The 18,765-nt window shown below is 32.1% G+C and overlaps 1 protein-coding gene and 2 long non-coding RNA genes across 3 annotated transcripts in view; 2 read left to right on the top strand and 1 right to left on the bottom strand.

The window, feature by feature from the left end:
• The window catches only part of LOC143199861 (uncharacterized), a 29,485-nt gene extending 12,180 nt beyond the window's left edge, over nt 1-17,305 (top strand). The window contains exons 2-3 of the long non-coding RNA XR_013006572.1: nt 16,809-16,927; nt 16,982-17,305. This is a non-coding gene — a long non-coding RNA (uncharacterized LOC143199861). The remainder of the gene's footprint in view (nt 1-16,808; nt 16,928-16,981) is intronic.
• LOC143200049 (alpha-2B adrenergic receptor) overlaps nt 1-18,765 on the bottom strand; it is a 619,947-nt gene that overhangs the window by 143,266 nt on the left and 457,916 nt on the right. The window lies entirely within an intron of this gene.
• Nucleotides 9,627-10,263, top strand: LOC143199915 (uncharacterized). Its single transcript, XR_013006581.1, has 3 exons — nt 9,627-9,750; nt 9,812-10,059; nt 10,116-10,263. It is a non-coding gene; the product is annotated as an uncharacterized LOC143199915 (long non-coding RNA).

Below are 18,765 nucleotides of genomic sequence, written 5' to 3'. Positions count from 1 at the left end.
AAAAAATAAACTTTGCCAAAGATAAATACATGAAAATAATTCATTTGTATTTATATATATATATATATATATATATATATATATATATATATATATATATATATATATACATTGTGGTTGTTTTTGTCAAAAGTGAGAAAACATATGGATTTTCTAGTAGCGCCATCTATGTGTCAGGCCGGGGAATTTTCAATTGACCTGTTAGTTGTGTGTAATTGACCTGTGACCTGTTGGAATATATATATATATATATATATATATATATATATATATTCCCCGGTCTGACACATAGATGGCGCTACTAGAAAATCCATATGATTTCTCACTTTTGACAAAATCAACGACGAGTTGATGATTCGGAGCAGTGTCTGAAGATGGTCAAGCGTAAACCCGCGTTTTTGCGTGCTTTCCGCTTTAGTTCGCGTCTCTCATGGTGACTAGAAACACCAAGAAATGAGGAATTATGATTCTACAAACTATTTTAGAATGGTTAATATTCTATGCAATATTTATTTTAACTCTTGATGCACGAATTAATGTATTTATTACCTGCAATATTCGGTTACTGTTATGAAATTCATTTACTAACGAAACCTGAAATGGATTAGAAGTTACTAACAAGATAATTTTTAAAAAATATTTCTTAACGATTCTTGTTATTCTGGAATTTTTTTAGTCTATATTAGGATGAAATTTTTGCATATGTCGTGATTTTCTTTCATAGCTTAATATACTCACCGATAAAACGGACACATGAATTTGTTATCCCTACAAATAATTTAAAATGTAACTTTATCTAATCACAATTTTGTTAACCATTTTTGAGCTTAATCGTTAAAGTATAATTACCATAACACTTTAGTAGTTCCAACAATACGGAAATAATCACAGGTAATGCAAAATCTTAAACAACACTCCTAAAAATTAAATAAAATCATATAATAATATTTTAACGCACTCACTTTCCGTTCTAATATTGTTTGAGCTACAAAACCTAAGGATTTGTCATCCGATTAAAAATTGTTCTGTCTAATTGCCATTTTGCGATACAACGCTGCCATATTTACGTCACGATGTAAAATTATACATACGTAGTTCAATTACATACTTGAGAAATGGCGAATAATCTATCGTATTAGAATTCAAGCTGGCAGCGGATGGAATAGGTCCAATGAAAGTAGAGCCTGAAATATTTGTTTATAATTTTGTGTCACCGATCTGACGGCTATTCCTGCTTGTTTGATTAGGGCGCGTTTCGTTTTGTTGGAATTTACTTATATGTAGGGCATATTACACAACACGTTTTAGGCCTAAACATTCTTCCTCCGTATAATCTTTAACCGTGCCAAGTTCCACACCTCCCTGTGCTACGGTTTTCCTCAAAAAGGGAGGCAAATTTTTCACTAAGCCGATTAATATATAGAAGAAGATTATTCAGTTGTAGTTCAATATATAAGCAGCACGACTATTAGATAAACACATGTAACATGTAATGTGTGTGTATGTAATTTTATATTTTACATTAATGTATTAGAAAATATAGCTATCAGAAGCTAACACAGGTTTTAGTTATATAAATAAGCCAATTTTTAGTTACGAAATAATGAGATATTACCATGAATGGTATAATGTACCTAACTTCGTTGATGATTCGGAGCAGTGTCTGAAGATGGTCAAGCGTAAACCCGCGTTTTTGCGTGCTTTCCGCTTTAGTTCGCGTCTCTCATGGTGACTAGAAACACCAAGAAATGAGGAATTATGATTCTACAAACTATTTTAGAATGGTTAATATTCTATGCAATATTTATTTTAACTCTTGATGCACGAATTAATGTATTTATTACCTGCAATATTCGGTTACTGTTATGAAATTCATTTACTAACGAAACCTGAAATGGATTAGAAGTTACTAACAAGATAATTTTTAAAAAATATTTCTTAACGATTCTTGTTATTCTGGAATTTTTTTAGTCTATATTAGGATGAAATTTTTGCATATGTCGTGATTTTCTTTCATAGCTTAATATACTCACCGATAAAACGGACACATGAATTTGTTATCCCTACAAATAATTTAAAATGTAACTTTATCTAATCACAATTTTGTTAACCATTTTTGAGCTTAATCGTTAAAGTATAATTACCATAACTCTTTAGTAGTTCCAACAATACGGAAATAATCACAGGTAATGCAAAATCTTAAACAACACTCCTAAAAATTAAATAAAATCATATAATAATATTTTAACACACTCACTTTCCGTTCTAATATTGTTTGAGCTACAAAACCTAAGGATTTGTCATCCGATTAAAAATTGTTCTGTCTAATTGCCATTTTGCGATACAACGCTGCCATATTTACGTCACGATGTAAAATTATACATACGTAGTTCAATTACATACTTGAGAAATGGCGAATAATCTATCGTATTAGAATTCAAGCTGGCAGCGGATGGAATAGGTCCAATGAAAGTAGAGCCTGAAATATTTGTTTATAATTTTGTGTCACCGATCTGACGGCTATTCCTGCTTGTTTGATTAGGACGCGTTTCGTTTTGTTGGAATTTACTTATATGTAGGGCATATTACACAACACGTTTTAGGCCTAAACATTCTTCCTCCGTATAATCTTTAACCGTGCCAAGTTCCACACCTCCCTGTGCTACGGTTTTCCTCAAAAAGGGAGGCAAATTTTTCACTAAGCCGATTAATATATAGAAGAAGATTATTCAGTTGTAGTTCAATATATAAGCAGCACGACTATTAGATAAACACATGTAACATGTAATGTGTGTGTATGTAATTTTATATTTTACATTAATGTATTAGAAAATATAGCTATCAGAAGCTAACACAGGTTTTAATTATATAAATAAGCCAATTTTTAGTTACGAAATAATGAGATATTACCATGAATGGTATAATGTACCTAACTTGATAAAAATATATACTTTTGTAGTATATAAATAAATGTTTTTAATGATATACATATTTTTTAAATCAATTATTTATGTTTTATTATATATTAATGATTTATTTTTACAGCTGAAAGTAATTGAAACCACTTCATATATAAAACTCTATAATGTTTCGATAAGAGAGGGAGATTCTTATCTGTCAATTGATTAATATATATAGAATATGACTACGATGACAAATATAACTTTTCGATACAATTGTATTTTTTATTAATTTAACAAACCGATAGATAATAATTATCAATAATCACTATATTTCACTGGTTATAATTGATATATTATATATTTTGGCTTGTAATATAACTTTATACTTGTAACAAAGAAACGACAGTAATAAAAATTCGAATGTGGAAAATAGAAGAACTTGCAGTAATAACCTACTAATATGAACTAGGAATAAAATCAAATAATGTTTTAAAATAAAATTCTTACAAATTACATTACATTTAGATAGGGTTCTATGCTTAAAAAATATATAAGTAATTTAATGCAATAATTTGACCAACCGATCTGCTTGGTCCTCCTAGTGTTGCGAGTGCCAATCCAGCTGGGGCATAGTTGTAAATTTATATTTGTGATGGTCCCTTAGGCAAGAGTATAAAAGCCAACAAGGAAAATAATCGCAATCATGCCCGTAACCAGACTCGGTAAGACCCGATGTCTTCTGGGATGATCTCTAAATAGGTCCCTCGTTAGTTAGTAAACTTAATGTCGAGGGCCGTTGTTTGGAGCCCACGTTAAGCAATAGATCCTGATAAATCCTAGTTGGTAGAAAGGAGACTCTAATATATACAAAAAAAAATAAAATTTTAGCCGGCTTGGTGGCGCAGTGGTAAAGTCAATAGCACGGTCCTCCTTCTGTTGCGAAAACTGCGGGTTCGAATCCTGCTGAGACATGGTCATAAATTTATGTTTATGATTGTTTAATATTTGTAATTCTCCTAAACAAGAGTATAAAATCCGAGAAGGAAAATGATCCCAGTCACATCAGTAACCAGGCTGGGTAAGACTGGATGTCTTCTGGGATGATTTATAAGTTGGTTACTCGCCAGTCTGTGGGCTTAATGCCGAGGACCGTGGTTCGGGCCCACGTTAAATAGTAGGTCCAGTCCAGATAAACTCATAGCTGGTAAAAGGAGACTATAAAATATGTAAAAAAAATTTTTTTATCATATTTATGCTTATTTCGTTTAATTATATTCGAACAGTTATATTTCAAATACATTTATCCACTGTATTCAACTACGAATATTTTATTATCAGATTTATTTTATTTTTGTACATTTCTGAAACAATCTGCAACAAGTTGATGTCTGAAAGGAATATTAAAAGGCTTGAATAAAAAGCCTGATGAAGTATTTATCGATATTTAACCACCTGTGAAGCGATGAAACCTTGATAGTTGCTCGGGATATTTCCGTCAACGTGGCTAAAGTTTCTAGGTTAGCCGTTTTAAGTAAAATATTCATTTGGTGACCCTAATTGGAAACGACTCTTTAATCAAGATTTTCAAATGGCTTTTGGCTGAATTAAGGAAGTTTTACGCGGCTAGAATAAAGACTAACGAGCTACTGGAGTCCGATTTTATATAACCGAAAAGGAAATCTACGATTAAACTAAAGAAAACATTTTATACTGATGGCATTATGATATCAACGCAGCTCTAATTTTGTACTCCGAATACTGTTCCAAATAATTGTTGGGTGTTACATTATGAAGAAGACATAAAAAGAATGTGAAAAAAATAATAGCTTGATATATAAAATATATTGGGTATTTGGTATAAAACAATAGTGTGATACTATATACATTCGATTAGTTTATATTATATTAATTTACAAGACGTACAATATGTGCAATAAATGTCATTCTGCCATTATTGCCGAATCAACACAGACCGGTTATTTTTGACGAAAACGGAGGTTAAATATCCTTCGTCAAATCGTCGAAAAAAATGTGGTATAGATACACTTAACCTAAAATAACGCTATTTACAGGTTAAAATTTTACTTCAAAATATAGACCGAATTCTTTGAGGAAATCAAACAATTTACAGGTTTTGAAGCAACACATCCTTCAACGAATCAGGTAAATTATGAATCCTTATGATAGTTAATACATTTCTGCACTTCACCAAAACGTGGCAGACTGACATTGTTTCCTCACAGTTAGGACACAGAGGTCTATCAATTCGATTTATTAGGAAGGAACGGGTAATTGACAGTAAATTGATGATAGGCAAAGCCCATGGCGGCTCAGACGTGATACTAGCCCCTCTATAATAGGAGGTACAGCAACTGTTTCTTATAGCTTTGTGATGAAACATTTTTATCCCTTAGAGGCTAGAACTATATAAGTGTCTGTGACTTGAGAGCTGTCACCAATCCGAGCCATGATTCTTATAATTTCTTTGAGAGCCAGTCTCATTCTTCGATATGCTTAATTATATAAGAAACTGCTATAAGTAAATTTATAGGTGTTTAGTATCAAAGATTGATCGATGGCTAGTTCTCAGTGTAGTATAAATACTTAATGATATTAATACTCCAGGAGATATAGTAGTTCATCTTGAGTTTCAACATTTTAGCAAATGACTGTTGGCTTGACATTATTACCGAAAGTGTGGGAGTGATGCCCTGAACAGTTTCCAATTCTACAAAAATGAACGACAGGGGATTTTAAACTGAAATTTTAAGACCTGAAGATGACCATTGGTACCTAGAAAATTCTGCATTATTCTAGATGCTGAGTTTATGCGGACTTATATAATAAAATATGAAATTTATGGTAATATTAAAATAAAGTAGTACCGAGAATAGATCCCTGAGAAACACCATCATCTTGAGTACGAGTAGGAGATGTACGGTTGGTTAAAAATCTTATAATGTTAATAAAATAAAGCATATTGTTACATCGAATTCATTTTCTATATCCAGGAAGACTTGCCCTGGTCGTTCTGCGACGCCTAGTGATAGTAATATGAAATGTTTGCATTCACAACTGAATGTAGACTATGAAGAAAAAAAATTGTCGTAAGACACTGAGCATTTTCCGCACTATTGTTAATGAATTATGTAGAGTTTGCTTTATGTCTTTGTGAGTTAGTGTCTTGTATCTTGAGAGGCTATTGCAGTTATTTTAGTGGTTGACTTAGATTTTCATATTATAATTCAATTTTCTTTCGTAATAAATCAAGTTGTGAATAGTATTTAAATAATCGAATTTGTCAGGTCATCTCAAATGCGTCATAATTGTTAGAATGGATAAAATATCGAATAAACAATGTGACATAAATATTGCATGGAATTGTCTCTCAAAAGCGGCCGAGATATGGTGGAATATTTACCAGGCGTACTGAAAAGTCATTACTGTTTATTTTTCTAGAAAAAACTACATAATTTTCAAGAAAATGGAAAAATTTATTTACTCAAAATATTAGCCATTTGATTCTATACATCTTGCCCATCTTTCAGGCAATTTAGTAAAACCATTCATCGACAAATTTTCTAATAGTTTAGAATTTTTATGCTTTATGATACGTTATCGTGCTGTAAAATAACTTTACTGTGTCTCCGGGCCCATTATGGGCGTTTCTCTTTCAATGCATGATTCAAATTGATCATTTTCACCAAACACAGAGCATTGTTTTGCGACAAAACGATTTGGCCTTGATGTCTATCGGCCGGCTTCGCCAGGTAACCATGAATTCTTGCGCTTAGGGTTTTCAAAATAAATCCACTTTTCTTCAGTCGCCACTGTCATTCTATTGATCTAGCACTCAAATTCCATTACTGTAGATTTTCCACATTGGAATCGGTCGCTAATTATTTCTTGGCCACATATAACGCTTCTGCCAATCGTTTTGGAGTTTAGGTTGGGTCTTCATCCAATAACTTTTGCAGTTTCGCGTCTTGAAACGTTCAGTCTACCAGAACAATACTTAACCTGCACATCGAAATCACCACATTCAAATTTTCGAAACCACACCTCACATATTTTTGGTATTAAACCATGCCCACTATAATTTTATATCTGCAAATGATGATTTTTAGCAGCTTCTTTCTTTTAATTTAATAAGAATGCTTCCCGCAAAAGTACGTTTTCAGGCACGAAGCTTAACATTTTCAAAGGGTTATAAATCCATGACGGTGTCACTTTCGCAAAATATTTTATGTATAGCTTTGAAGCTTGATATCAGTACAAAAAAATTACACGTTTCAAATAATAACATTATATACTTATAACTTAGAGAAATGTATTATAAAAACCAGTAACGATTTTCCGGTACACCTGATAGGAACGAGGCAATGCGGTCCTCTTCTTACCAGTAATCTGTGTTAGAGAGGTAAGTACCATAATAAGAAACTGCTGGGGTTCTTATTACCACGTTACAAAGAATAACTAATAGGCATGAGAATAACTACAATAGACATGCAGGTCGAGAATAATATACAAGCAAGAACTGTTTGGAAATGTGAAAAGGATTGTCTACAATAACACTCTTCAGTTTGGATGAATTCCATCTGACAAAAAGAAATTGACAAATTGTGGAATTATAAATCACTGTTAGAATGCAAATTAACAGATGTTCTCTAACGAAAATAAAATATATTACTTAGATGTACAATTATTAATTAGGTAGATTTACTCTCCAGGGGATACAATAGGTGGTTTAAAAAAGTGTTCAATGTCAATATAATAAAATAATCCTAACCTACAAAGTATTGTGGGTGTTTAATTAACTGTAGTTTAGATCCTTCAATAATAAATGCATTGGATAGTACTATAACACTCAAATAAATTATATTTCATAAAACTTCTGTTTCATTATTCTATTTACATCAGAATGTTGTTATATATGAAAACATGATATCAAGACGTGAATTTACTGCTACTTTGAATAGACTATATATTAGGACCTATGGAGGATATTTGGGAAAATATATCCTACGTCAGTTTCAATTAACATGACTTTAAAACAACCTAAACTTTCCAGTTTTTGTAAAGTTCAATAATAAAAAAGTTATAAAACTATGCAGACATATTTAGCTAATAATGGACCACTTCGAAATAGTTTTTGTTCATTTAGTTTTCCGTATATAGAGCGGAGGCTATCCGGAATGTTGGGATCGACGCTGCGTCGACACCACCAGCCCTAAAACTATTTTTCCGCTGCAGAACCTATTCACGCCTACATTATTCGAAAGTTGGTAAAGGAATGTGAAAGTCTCGACGTTTAGCTCGTATACGACTCCAAAAATATTCCGAAAATTAGCACGATTTTGAATTTAAAAAGCCACGTTACCGGAACATAGTAGGGTTTTCGGAGCATTCCACATCACTGGGAGTTACATTATGTAAGATTAGATGTGTACTATTATTATAACCAGTGATCGTCCTGTGGTCAAATTTAAACATGATATGTTTCTGAAATTTGTATTCAGAGTATTTTTAATATAAGAGCAGTAATTAAAATAATAAATTGTCTGGATATTTGTATCTTCTTTTAACGGTTTGTAATTTAAAAGTTTAAATTACTACACCACAAAACACTATAACGAAGTATAATAAGTAAGATTTATTTTTGAACTGTAACATCATCACAGCCTCAAATATAAGTACGCGATCTTTTACTTTTTTATTCTAAAAATAACAAAGGAATAATAAATGAAGTAATACCGGTTTGTAAATCAAAACAGGGAATATATAAATAAAACAATTTTGAAAGGATATTTGACAATAGCATATATATTTAAACAATAACGAACACCCAAACTTCACAAAGCATGATTAAATTAATTATTAATTTATTAATTATATTATTATTATTAATTATTAACCACTTTGATATATTTGAAACTGAAAATAGAATAATTTGGGAATCATTCTTATTTCACAAAACTAATCCATTCGTATAATGTTTAGTTGTGGTATCCGTTCTCATAAGGAGCATCAGCATAAGGAGCATTATTTTGAGAAAATTGATATATTGGACAGAAACATATTCACATTGTAATCAATCCTCCTAATATTTGGTGATTGCATTTTGCTTCGTAAATGTGTGCCAGAAAATGACATTCACAAGACCTTCGATTTATACTTGCCTTCCCTTTCTACTTACTTTTCGAGTACGGAATTGAACGAAGCGAACGTTCGGTGTCTGTGCGAGACCATGCGCGAAGATTCGGCATGGATTCGGCGGATATCTCTCTCGAAAAATGTCGGTCCACAAAAATCATCATTGACGGCTTTCGTCGTTTGGTTAGCAGGCGTGTATTCTTTGGTTTATAACCATACTTTTCAAAATGGCACGCCAAAATAAAATGTTTTGTGAATCAATGTTTGACGGTACGTGTGTTCTTTTCCTCAAAAGCAATGCTAATTGCTAAGATAATATGTACCGTCTACGTGTTTCTAAGAGAGTATCAAATTATTGTAAGTATGGCCGGTAACATAATAAACAAAGTTATGATAACGAAGAAAATACAAATAATATTGAAATTCATCTCATTAAAAGATTATGGTAAGAATATGTAATAAAACTATTATGTTTATAAGAATTTAGTATTCTATTTATAGATTCCTGAAGAGATTTCAAACATTTACAATTTCGTAACGATTACAAAATAATCCAAAATCATCAGAAGAAGAAAATCATCAGGAAATGTCACTATGAGGTAGACATAATGAAACCTTAAAATAAGAATATTACCTTTATTTGGTTGCACAGGTAATTCATCTGTCAATGACAGAGACATAATTATATAATTTGGTATGAATTTGTATTTAGCGCATGGTGATTATATTCTAGAAATGTTATTAATATTTTGAAGGTCAAATATTTGTTAACTGGGTTTAAATTAATTCAGACACAACGGCTGAGTAGTATGAAAAATTATAAGCTGATTAGCACAAGGTGATTTGGATCGAAGAACCACAGTCCTTATAAGAGGATATTATGCTAGTATCTTTTCAAAATATAAAGTAAATAATAAACGTGCTAACAAACACATTTGAGACACATAAAGAGTAACACCTAGAAAACGCAGTGATATATCTGCTTCTCTAAAAAATAATATAAGTAAGTGACTCTTTCCTAAAAATACTGTATTTAATGAGTTTTACTTTGTATTTTAGGTCGAAAATATGGTTGTCTTTTTGGACAGAAGAAGCTAAAAACCGATTCTTGAATATAGTGCAATTAATGGTTGGTAATTTTTACATGTTCATGTGTTCGTTACATTTGAAAATATTTACATTGTTCAAAGAATTAAATAAAAGTAATAGTAACATGACATTATTGTATTTTTTCTGCCTTTTTTCAATTACTATTTCTAATATTTGTACATCTTTTATATCAACAATATATATCGAGAAATAATGTACCAACAACCCTCGATGAACCTAATTTTTATGTTGTTAATAATTATTTTATCTGAGAATATTACTAAATATCTTTTCTCTCAACAGTTGTGAAAAAAAAATTCTATATTATTTAACAAGTTTTGTATTACGGATATTATCAATAAGTGCAATTCTCTTCAACAGAAACAATTTTTTTCGTTTTTTACGTTTTGTAGATACGTTTTTTGTAATTACCATATGCAAAGTAGAAATCAAAGTTAAATATTATTTCAGATTTCATAACAATATTCTGGCAAGTAAAATAAAAAGTTTTAATTTTTCGTATCTTTTTTATGAAGTTTTTATATAATCATATGTTTTATTATTAATCTTAATTAGTTATTAAACATATATTTATCATTCAAAAACTTCTTTATAGCAATAATTAAATTACAAGGAATACAGGGTTATTATCTGGGAGCCAAAACCTATGTCCCGCATTAATTTTCCCGCCAATTTTTCCCACGTTCGCTCAATTTTGTTGGCCCGATTCGAAGCTCCTCAAATAAAGTTCTGTTCATAGGCTAGCGCTGAAGGGAAGACGGCGAACGTTGGAGATAAACAAAGTGCATGCGCCCTTTACCGACTTTAATACGACGAACCAATTTTGAGACTTGTTTGGCAGAAATATTCGCCGAATTCAACCATAAGAGGATGGCTTTCCAACTCATACAGGCAATCGCATAACATTTTCTGCATCGATATATATTTATGTTTGCTGAATTGACATCAATCATCGCAATAACATTTTCATTTGGTGTTAGAAGCTCCTAATTAACTACACCTTCATTATCCCATCATACACAGTCCAAGGTGTATGATAATAATTATTATGCCTCGGTGTAGATGTGGATGTCTCTTCTAGATGTCTCGCCATAAGGTTTGGATTTGTTTGAGTAAACCTGGCAATTTATTGTCTTTGAACTTTGGCTATTCATATATATATATATATATATATATATATATATATATATATATATATATATATATATATATATATATATATATTAATATTACCCCTTTTAGATCGTTGAAACAAAAATTGACCGTTCGAATGGCACTGAACAGAATCACCGAAATGCATGAAAGTATTTGATGGGTTTTGGCGGCATTTTTGTGAAATTCAGCAAAATAGTAATGAATTATGAAAATGTTATTTTTAGTTAACGTCTGTAAGTACCGAATAACTCAATGATATTAATAGGACCACCGTTATTTTACATAAAGGAATATCAAAACCAACGAATATGATAGTTGGGATGGGTTATTTAACAGTTGTTTATATGTATAATTTGAATTTCCAACAAAAGACTTCACTCGCTATAAAATATTTAAAAATAAATGTACTACAATATATGATTAAATATTCTCCGAATGTTGAGAACACCACATAGCTAAATCATTAAATAACACCATTGAATCGTAATATTTAACTTGATTACTGTTAAATGAGGTTCTGTTCCAATCTTGATAGCTTTTGTAAATTAATTATTCAAACTTTCGCTGTTTACTACTCTCGTAAAGGAAGGGGGCCATAGTGGAATGTTGTGTTAAGTTACGATATAGTGCAGGATTATTTTCGAAGTTGGAAGCAGAGCTTTGTTTATGTTTGCATGTCAAACCGAATCATTTTGCCAAATTTAAGGTACGTAGGACCATGAAATTGATTTAAATTAGAGTAGAGTTAGTTCTTCTTTGTGTAAACCTACTCTATTTATCTTTATCTAGTTTAATTAGCTAGGCATGTATGTTGAGGTAACATTTACCTACTTTGGGAAAGCGTCAGTAGTCGATAATTATTTAACACAAGTCGCAAATTAAAGCAATTGCTGTTTGATATTCAAATAATTTATGAATACATGTCTTGAATTTTTATTAATCTCGTAGAACGTTAACAATCTTCCGGCGGGCAATAAGTATTTTATATGATTTTAGTTATATAATATAACTCTCCTGACATGTAGTATATTACTTCAGTAGGTGATCTGCTGTACTGCTTATAATCTAAATCTTATTCTAGATACTATTTTAACTTATTTTAAAGTCTCACCTAACTCATTATAAAATTTATTCTAGTTTATTCTAGAGATTCTTAAATCTCACTCTGTCTATAATCAGTTCGTATGGCCGTTTGCGTTTGAGCCTACGCACTGCACTGTCATCGCGTACATTTGGTGAGTGCATTTAAGATGCGCTAATAGTCTTTCAGAGTACTTCGCACTAACACTCCGAATCACACTCGTCTTGGGTTCTATGGGGATATCGCGGCTGAATCAGTTTGTTCGACACGAAATATAGGGCATCAACGATAACTTGCAACACTTTATTCTGGAACTTCTTGAGGATATCTATGTTAAATTTGCTAGTAGTACCCCACAGTTCAATACCATAGGTCCAATGCCATAGACAATTTTAATTTACGCCCTATCGGCCAGTACATTTGGTTTAGTTTAAGCTCAAGCTCTTTGGGTTTTTAACTATATGTTTTTTCCATGTCAAACATTGATTGAATTCCCAGATATTTAACGTTGTCTGCTTGCGGAAGTTTATAATTATTCAATTTTATTGAGGGACATGTACTTCTACAAAGGGTGAATGTTACATGGGTAGACTTTGTCTCACTTACTTCGATACGCCACGTTTTCAACCACAATTCGACTTTGCTAAGATGAAGTTGGAGGCTTCTTGTTGCAAATATTGCATCCTCGTATGATGATAAAATCGCTATATCGTCAGCATATGTTGCAATAGTAGTGTTTCTTGAGGTCGGTAGCTCAACTGTCTATAATATATATAAGTGCTAATTACGGAATTTGTTGAAATAAAACGACAAAAATTGATCCCCTGTAAAAATACCTTAATTTGTCACTCTCTTGACAGCCATTTCAGCTTCATTATGCAAAAATAATTTTTTTAAATCACGTTATTTTAATAAATAGTTATACAGTTGTCAACGTTTTTAAAAGTCCAATCAGGTTTTACTGTTTTTCTTTGATAAAAGTGAAAGTGCAAGTCAGACGGCGCAATTCATACTTTCGAATTACATTTATAGTTCTGGTACTGTTACAGCTAATCAAGCGTAGTTTTGGTTTTGTGGATTTCGATCTGATCTATGCCATAAATACACCATATTCTGGAATGTAAATTATTGAAAATGTGAATAAATAGCAGAATTATGGGAATGGCCATGTCCGCCATGGATTGCCTTGGAGTTTTCATTGCACAAAAAACGTTTGAGAGAATTTTGAAAAGCCTGAATAAAAAAAGAAGTTGGATATATAGGTGACAGATGCTTTACACCAAAGAAAATCTTGGACCGAATTTCCATCCGTGAATGATATCGACCCTTTTGGATGAAAACTGGATGTTTAAACAGTTTGTATTGTAATTCACTAATTTTAACGGTAGTTCTTAAACCGTGTAATCAAGTTGATATGGTGGAAATTAGTTGTTTCTTTCTTGTTAAAGGGACCTTCTTCCACAAGTTCTTGTAGCCAATTAGATATAAATTTGTGCCTTATTAGTTTCTAAAAGATCCAGAAATAACACTAACTTTGTACAAAAATATATTAATCAATTTATAAATGATACGACGAATCTAGTACCGATATTCATATTTGTTTAATGAAAATACCTTTTTAACTTAAAACAAAGGTATTTATTCGACAGAATGTAACCACAATCCAAAAATGTTAACAGAGAATAATTAGACGAAACTATGTACGAACTAAAATGACAGTTTGGTTTAATATTTGAGCACTAAAACCAACAGACCAGCTATTCGTGTGTTTGATTCAAGAATTTCGCTATTGCACTGCACAATTCGTTACACATTAAAATTCCTGCTTTCCTACTAATTCGAAACCGTTAATTCGAACCGCATACAGTCGAACACAAAATCAAACATCGTTTCATGGCTTATGGAGGTCGCAAAAGGGGCGAGTTTCATTCTCCCGTTTACCGTTGGGCCATTAAAAACGATACAAAATGAGACGGACCGTCATCCGAAGCGGTTTTATGCTACACCCCGGCGCCATTATAGAAGGCGTTGTTTGTATATCCTGATGCAACGTTTCGACCCAGCAAACATGTCGTCATTAAGTTACGTACATGCACGCTATTAAATTTGAGCTTTATGCCTGTAGAATGCATGCAACTACGTTCTCAAATGGCCCTTTGCTATAAATTTCCTTATAACCTAATAGTTGATATTATAACAGGTAAATTGAAAAGTCCCCTGCCTGACAGATAGATGACGCTACTAGAATTAAATCCATATGTTTTTTATTAGCCCTAACCTTCAAAAGTTATGTGTATAAATTTGACAGCTGTCAGCTGACAGCTGAATTCTAGAATAACTAACATATCAGGGCGATATTCTTTAATTTCTTATTTTCTTTATTTTATTATTTTATTATTCCTTATTTTCGATCTCTTTAATATCGAAATTCCGGCGCAAATATAGCAAACCAATTCTAACACTGGTGCTCATTCGACCACTTATTACCGTGAACAATGTTCGATGAGCCTCCGTTTTTTAAATAAAAAAAAATATGTTAGTGACCTAAAAACTTTATTTAAACTTTTAACTTAATAAATAAATGTAGCTACGTTTCTGTTCAGAATGGTCTGCAGCTATTACTTTTCAAACGCGCTATAGTATAGTTTTATTGAACAAGTATTAGTACAGATATGCGACTTTGGGGCCTCCTATTGGAAAAACACAAAACGATTTTTCCCAACCCTTATGTCATATTTCATTGAACAAAGTAGGTCTGAATTCAGCAAATAGTGTGAAAATTTACTGTTAAACCTAAATTTGGATTAAAGGAAAATATTAACGTAATACTATCTATTAGTCAAATACACGGCACAATGCAAATCGCAAAGTTACGCCACTGAAATATAATAGCCCATTCAGTTTCAGGAATCCTGCCTACAACGCTCACCTGTTGTTGATATAAATTTACGTGAACCGTATTTTAAGTTGTATTTTCGTCTGCTTCGCGAACGACTCGGTAAGAAATATCGTAATGAAATATATTATCTCGGCGGAAATCGAAAAATCTTCCAGTATTCCAGTTTGCTCGTTCTGATTCTCGTTATTTCCTTCCGGCTGCTGTTCTTTTCGTGCGGGTTATTCAACCAGAATGTGTTTCCCTGTGGTTGTACAGTTTCGATCGATTCGGTTTCAGAACGAACTGCTGATCACGTAAAGTGATAAAGGGTATTGTTTTATTTTTAATAACAATACTAATTTAAAATTAGAATTATTTTTGGAAATCGACAGAAACAGGAAAAAGCTATCGATTGATGCAGAATAAGAATGCACAAATCGCCGAAATATATATAACAAGACATAAATAAAAATCTAATCAAGAAAACTACATATTTTGTAAAATATCTGAAAAATATGTCCTATTATTATGTATCTATATGACATTCTAATCATAAATTTGTTACTTGTTGTGCTAAGATTGACACTACATTTGTTATATTCAAAGTAATGGATCAAACTTAATTTCGTGTATTAATTTTATACTGCTTCTTGATGGGAAAAAATACCATTCAAGCATAGCAATGACTTGAAAAGTATTATAAGGACTCTGCTCCATCAGATACAACAATTAAACGTTGGTTTGCAGACTTCAAACGTGGTCGTAGATACACCGATGGTGCAGAAACAAAAATAAAATTCCAAAAAAACCTTGTAACTTTTACAAATCTACTGTAAACAAATGAATAGGATATTTTAGGTGCAACTACTTGCTTTTTTCTTCATGCTTCTTAACTTCGGGATTACTGAACTGAGCTTTATCACAAACCCAAACTAACACAATTTTCCAGATGAATTCTTCGCAAAGGACCAAAAGTCCCCAATTCCATCCGATTTGAAGGACCAAAATTTTATTTAAAAAAACTAGGTAAAACTAATTCTCTTCTGGTAGTTGGAGATCTTCCATATCTCTCTTAGGGAACTCCCGATGGAACCCTTTTATTTGTTTATCGTTAGCACTAACGATTCACAGACTGACGCTAACTTCAATTTCCCTGGATTGCCCACAGATGACTATTTCAACTACACTAGGATGTAAATAATAACGCACTCACTCTACTTACTATTAATTTATTTACATTAATTATTTTCACTGAAGTGAATCAAGGCGATGGTTTCCTAGGTATTTTCAACCCTACCTCTTCTACGTGAATAATTATTCGACATTCGATGACTCGAGCGAAAATCTCACGTTCTCTGTGAAGCCTACGAAGCATATTTTAACTCTCCTATTCGGAATCAAAACAAAACATGGGCTCTACATGTTGTTAATAAAAATTGTTAAAGATGTTTGGAAGGTATTAAGCAAATTTTAATTAAATCGTGAATTGAATATAGAAGACGTATTAAATTATATTTCTATATTTTAGATTGGTATCGAGGTGAGAAAAGATCAGTGAAATTTGCAACACCAAGAATCTGGCGAGAACCAAAGATCACGTTAACGACTGCTACTTTTGTATTGTGAATCCGAGTAAAAGACGTAAAGGTAAAAATGCAAAACCTATCGAATAGCCTTATATGGAATGCTCTTCTGTTCCAGTCGAACATGATCTGACACGACCAGTACCTGAGCCATCGAAGAAATTATCGCGGAATATTAACTCATCTCTTAGTTCTCATAAAAGTAGTTCCGATAAGTAGTTTTTACCTATATCAGAACAACCAAAACACCATCTTATTACTACAGAAGATTTTAATGATTTAATTCGGAATGTAAAGTTGCCAAAAAGCAAAGCAGAGCTTTTAGTATCTCCCTTAAAACAGTAGAATTTGCTTGGTGATATTATACATACACGAATACAATAAAAACATTTTTGGGGTTTATTAAGAGATAGTACCTATGAACATAGAAGAAAAAGTAAAAGCGTGCACTTTTAAATTATTTTCTACTTTTTTGTAAGTTATCTTGATAGTAAAATTTAATAAAAATAATTAAAATGTTTATTTAAATGGTTCCATTTTCAATTAAAATTTAACACCACAGATTTTGAAAAATATCGTTCAAGCGGTTTCCTAAATAAAAAAGCAAACTTTTTCATGCTATATATCTATATAAATATATATATATATATATATATATATTCGTCTAATTATGGATTAAAGAATTGGAATTTAATGCTTTAAAGCCAAAGTCAAATTTGGTGTTGACCCGACCCTATTATATAATCATACGATGCTCTCCTGCTGCATCATAACTTGGTCGATATACCACCTTTAGAGAATAGTATATTTTCCCAAAACTGTACCCCATCAACGGATTTAGAAAAGTTCCCAATAAATACTCGTTAACCTTGAATATACTGTTAATAATTTATAATTTCTTCTATTTGTCCCATGTGTTCCACCTATGGAAATTATGTAGTTGGTTTCTGCATATTTTCATTACTTCATTTATATATTCTTATGTACAGTTGACGTTCAGAAATCCCCTTAGAAAATGTTGCTATAAATGGATCAAGCTTGTGTGTAATTATAAGGGGAGATAAAGTAATTTATAACAATAAATCTGTTTCTTTCCACAAACTTCTTAAAAATAACTGGTATATTGTCTACATTGCGATAAAAAAACAGCAAGTGCCACGTAATACTAGTTTTCTTCCTTCCTTTATATTAATAGGCATTTTGATAAATTGAAAACAAGCCAAGAGAACAAAGCCCATTATTTATGGCATGTGCAGTTGCCAAAACTTTCGGTTTATTTGGCCACCTGGAAAAGCTCGCGTGAGTGGGCGAAAACGAATGATCCCTGCTTGTTGCTTCCCCCAGTCTGGGGCAACGAGGGGTAAACTGAAACGTGCCTTATTATGAAATCGGGACCGTAAATAGTAGCGTTGTTTTAAAGGGTGGATTGAACGGGGTCTTATCGGCGGCGGGAGGTGAAAGAAAGGGGCACCTGAAGATGGAGTGGCTTAAATAAATAGAGTTATTTCAACGAAGATTAATGGAACTTTATTAGGTGGGATTTCGCGCTCGGACAGAGCTTTGTTTGTAGTGCTATTATCCCAGTTTATCGGATGGCGTGATAAAACGATTAAATTTGGTTTATGCTGGTACTTTAAATTTAGTGTATTTTTACCATTAGGTGATTTTATCAGGAAAATATCTCCAATATTGTTAAGTGAGTTCACAATATGCAAGTCAGTATCTATTTTTACAAGTGGAGTCTATTTTGTCACAAGGAACACAATCTGATAATATCCTGGCTTCTTATGAAATTTCACAATTGATTGCCAAGTCCGCCTATCCACATGTTGTTGGCGAGAAGATAATATTTCCGTCGATACATCTTGCAGCATCTCGATTGTTCGAAAAAAAGATACAGCA

This window comes from Rhynchophorus ferrugineus, unplaced genomic scaffold, assembly GCF_030347505.1.
Source record: "Rhynchophorus ferrugineus isolate W39M unplaced genomic scaffold, kcgeb_rfMv2 rfM7, whole genome shotgun sequence".
Classification (NCBI taxonomy): domain Eukaryota; kingdom Metazoa; phylum Arthropoda; class Insecta; order Coleoptera; family Curculionidae; genus Rhynchophorus; species Rhynchophorus ferrugineus.
Note: the sequence above shows the minus strand (reverse complement) of the source record. Positions and strands in the feature narration are given on the sequence as shown.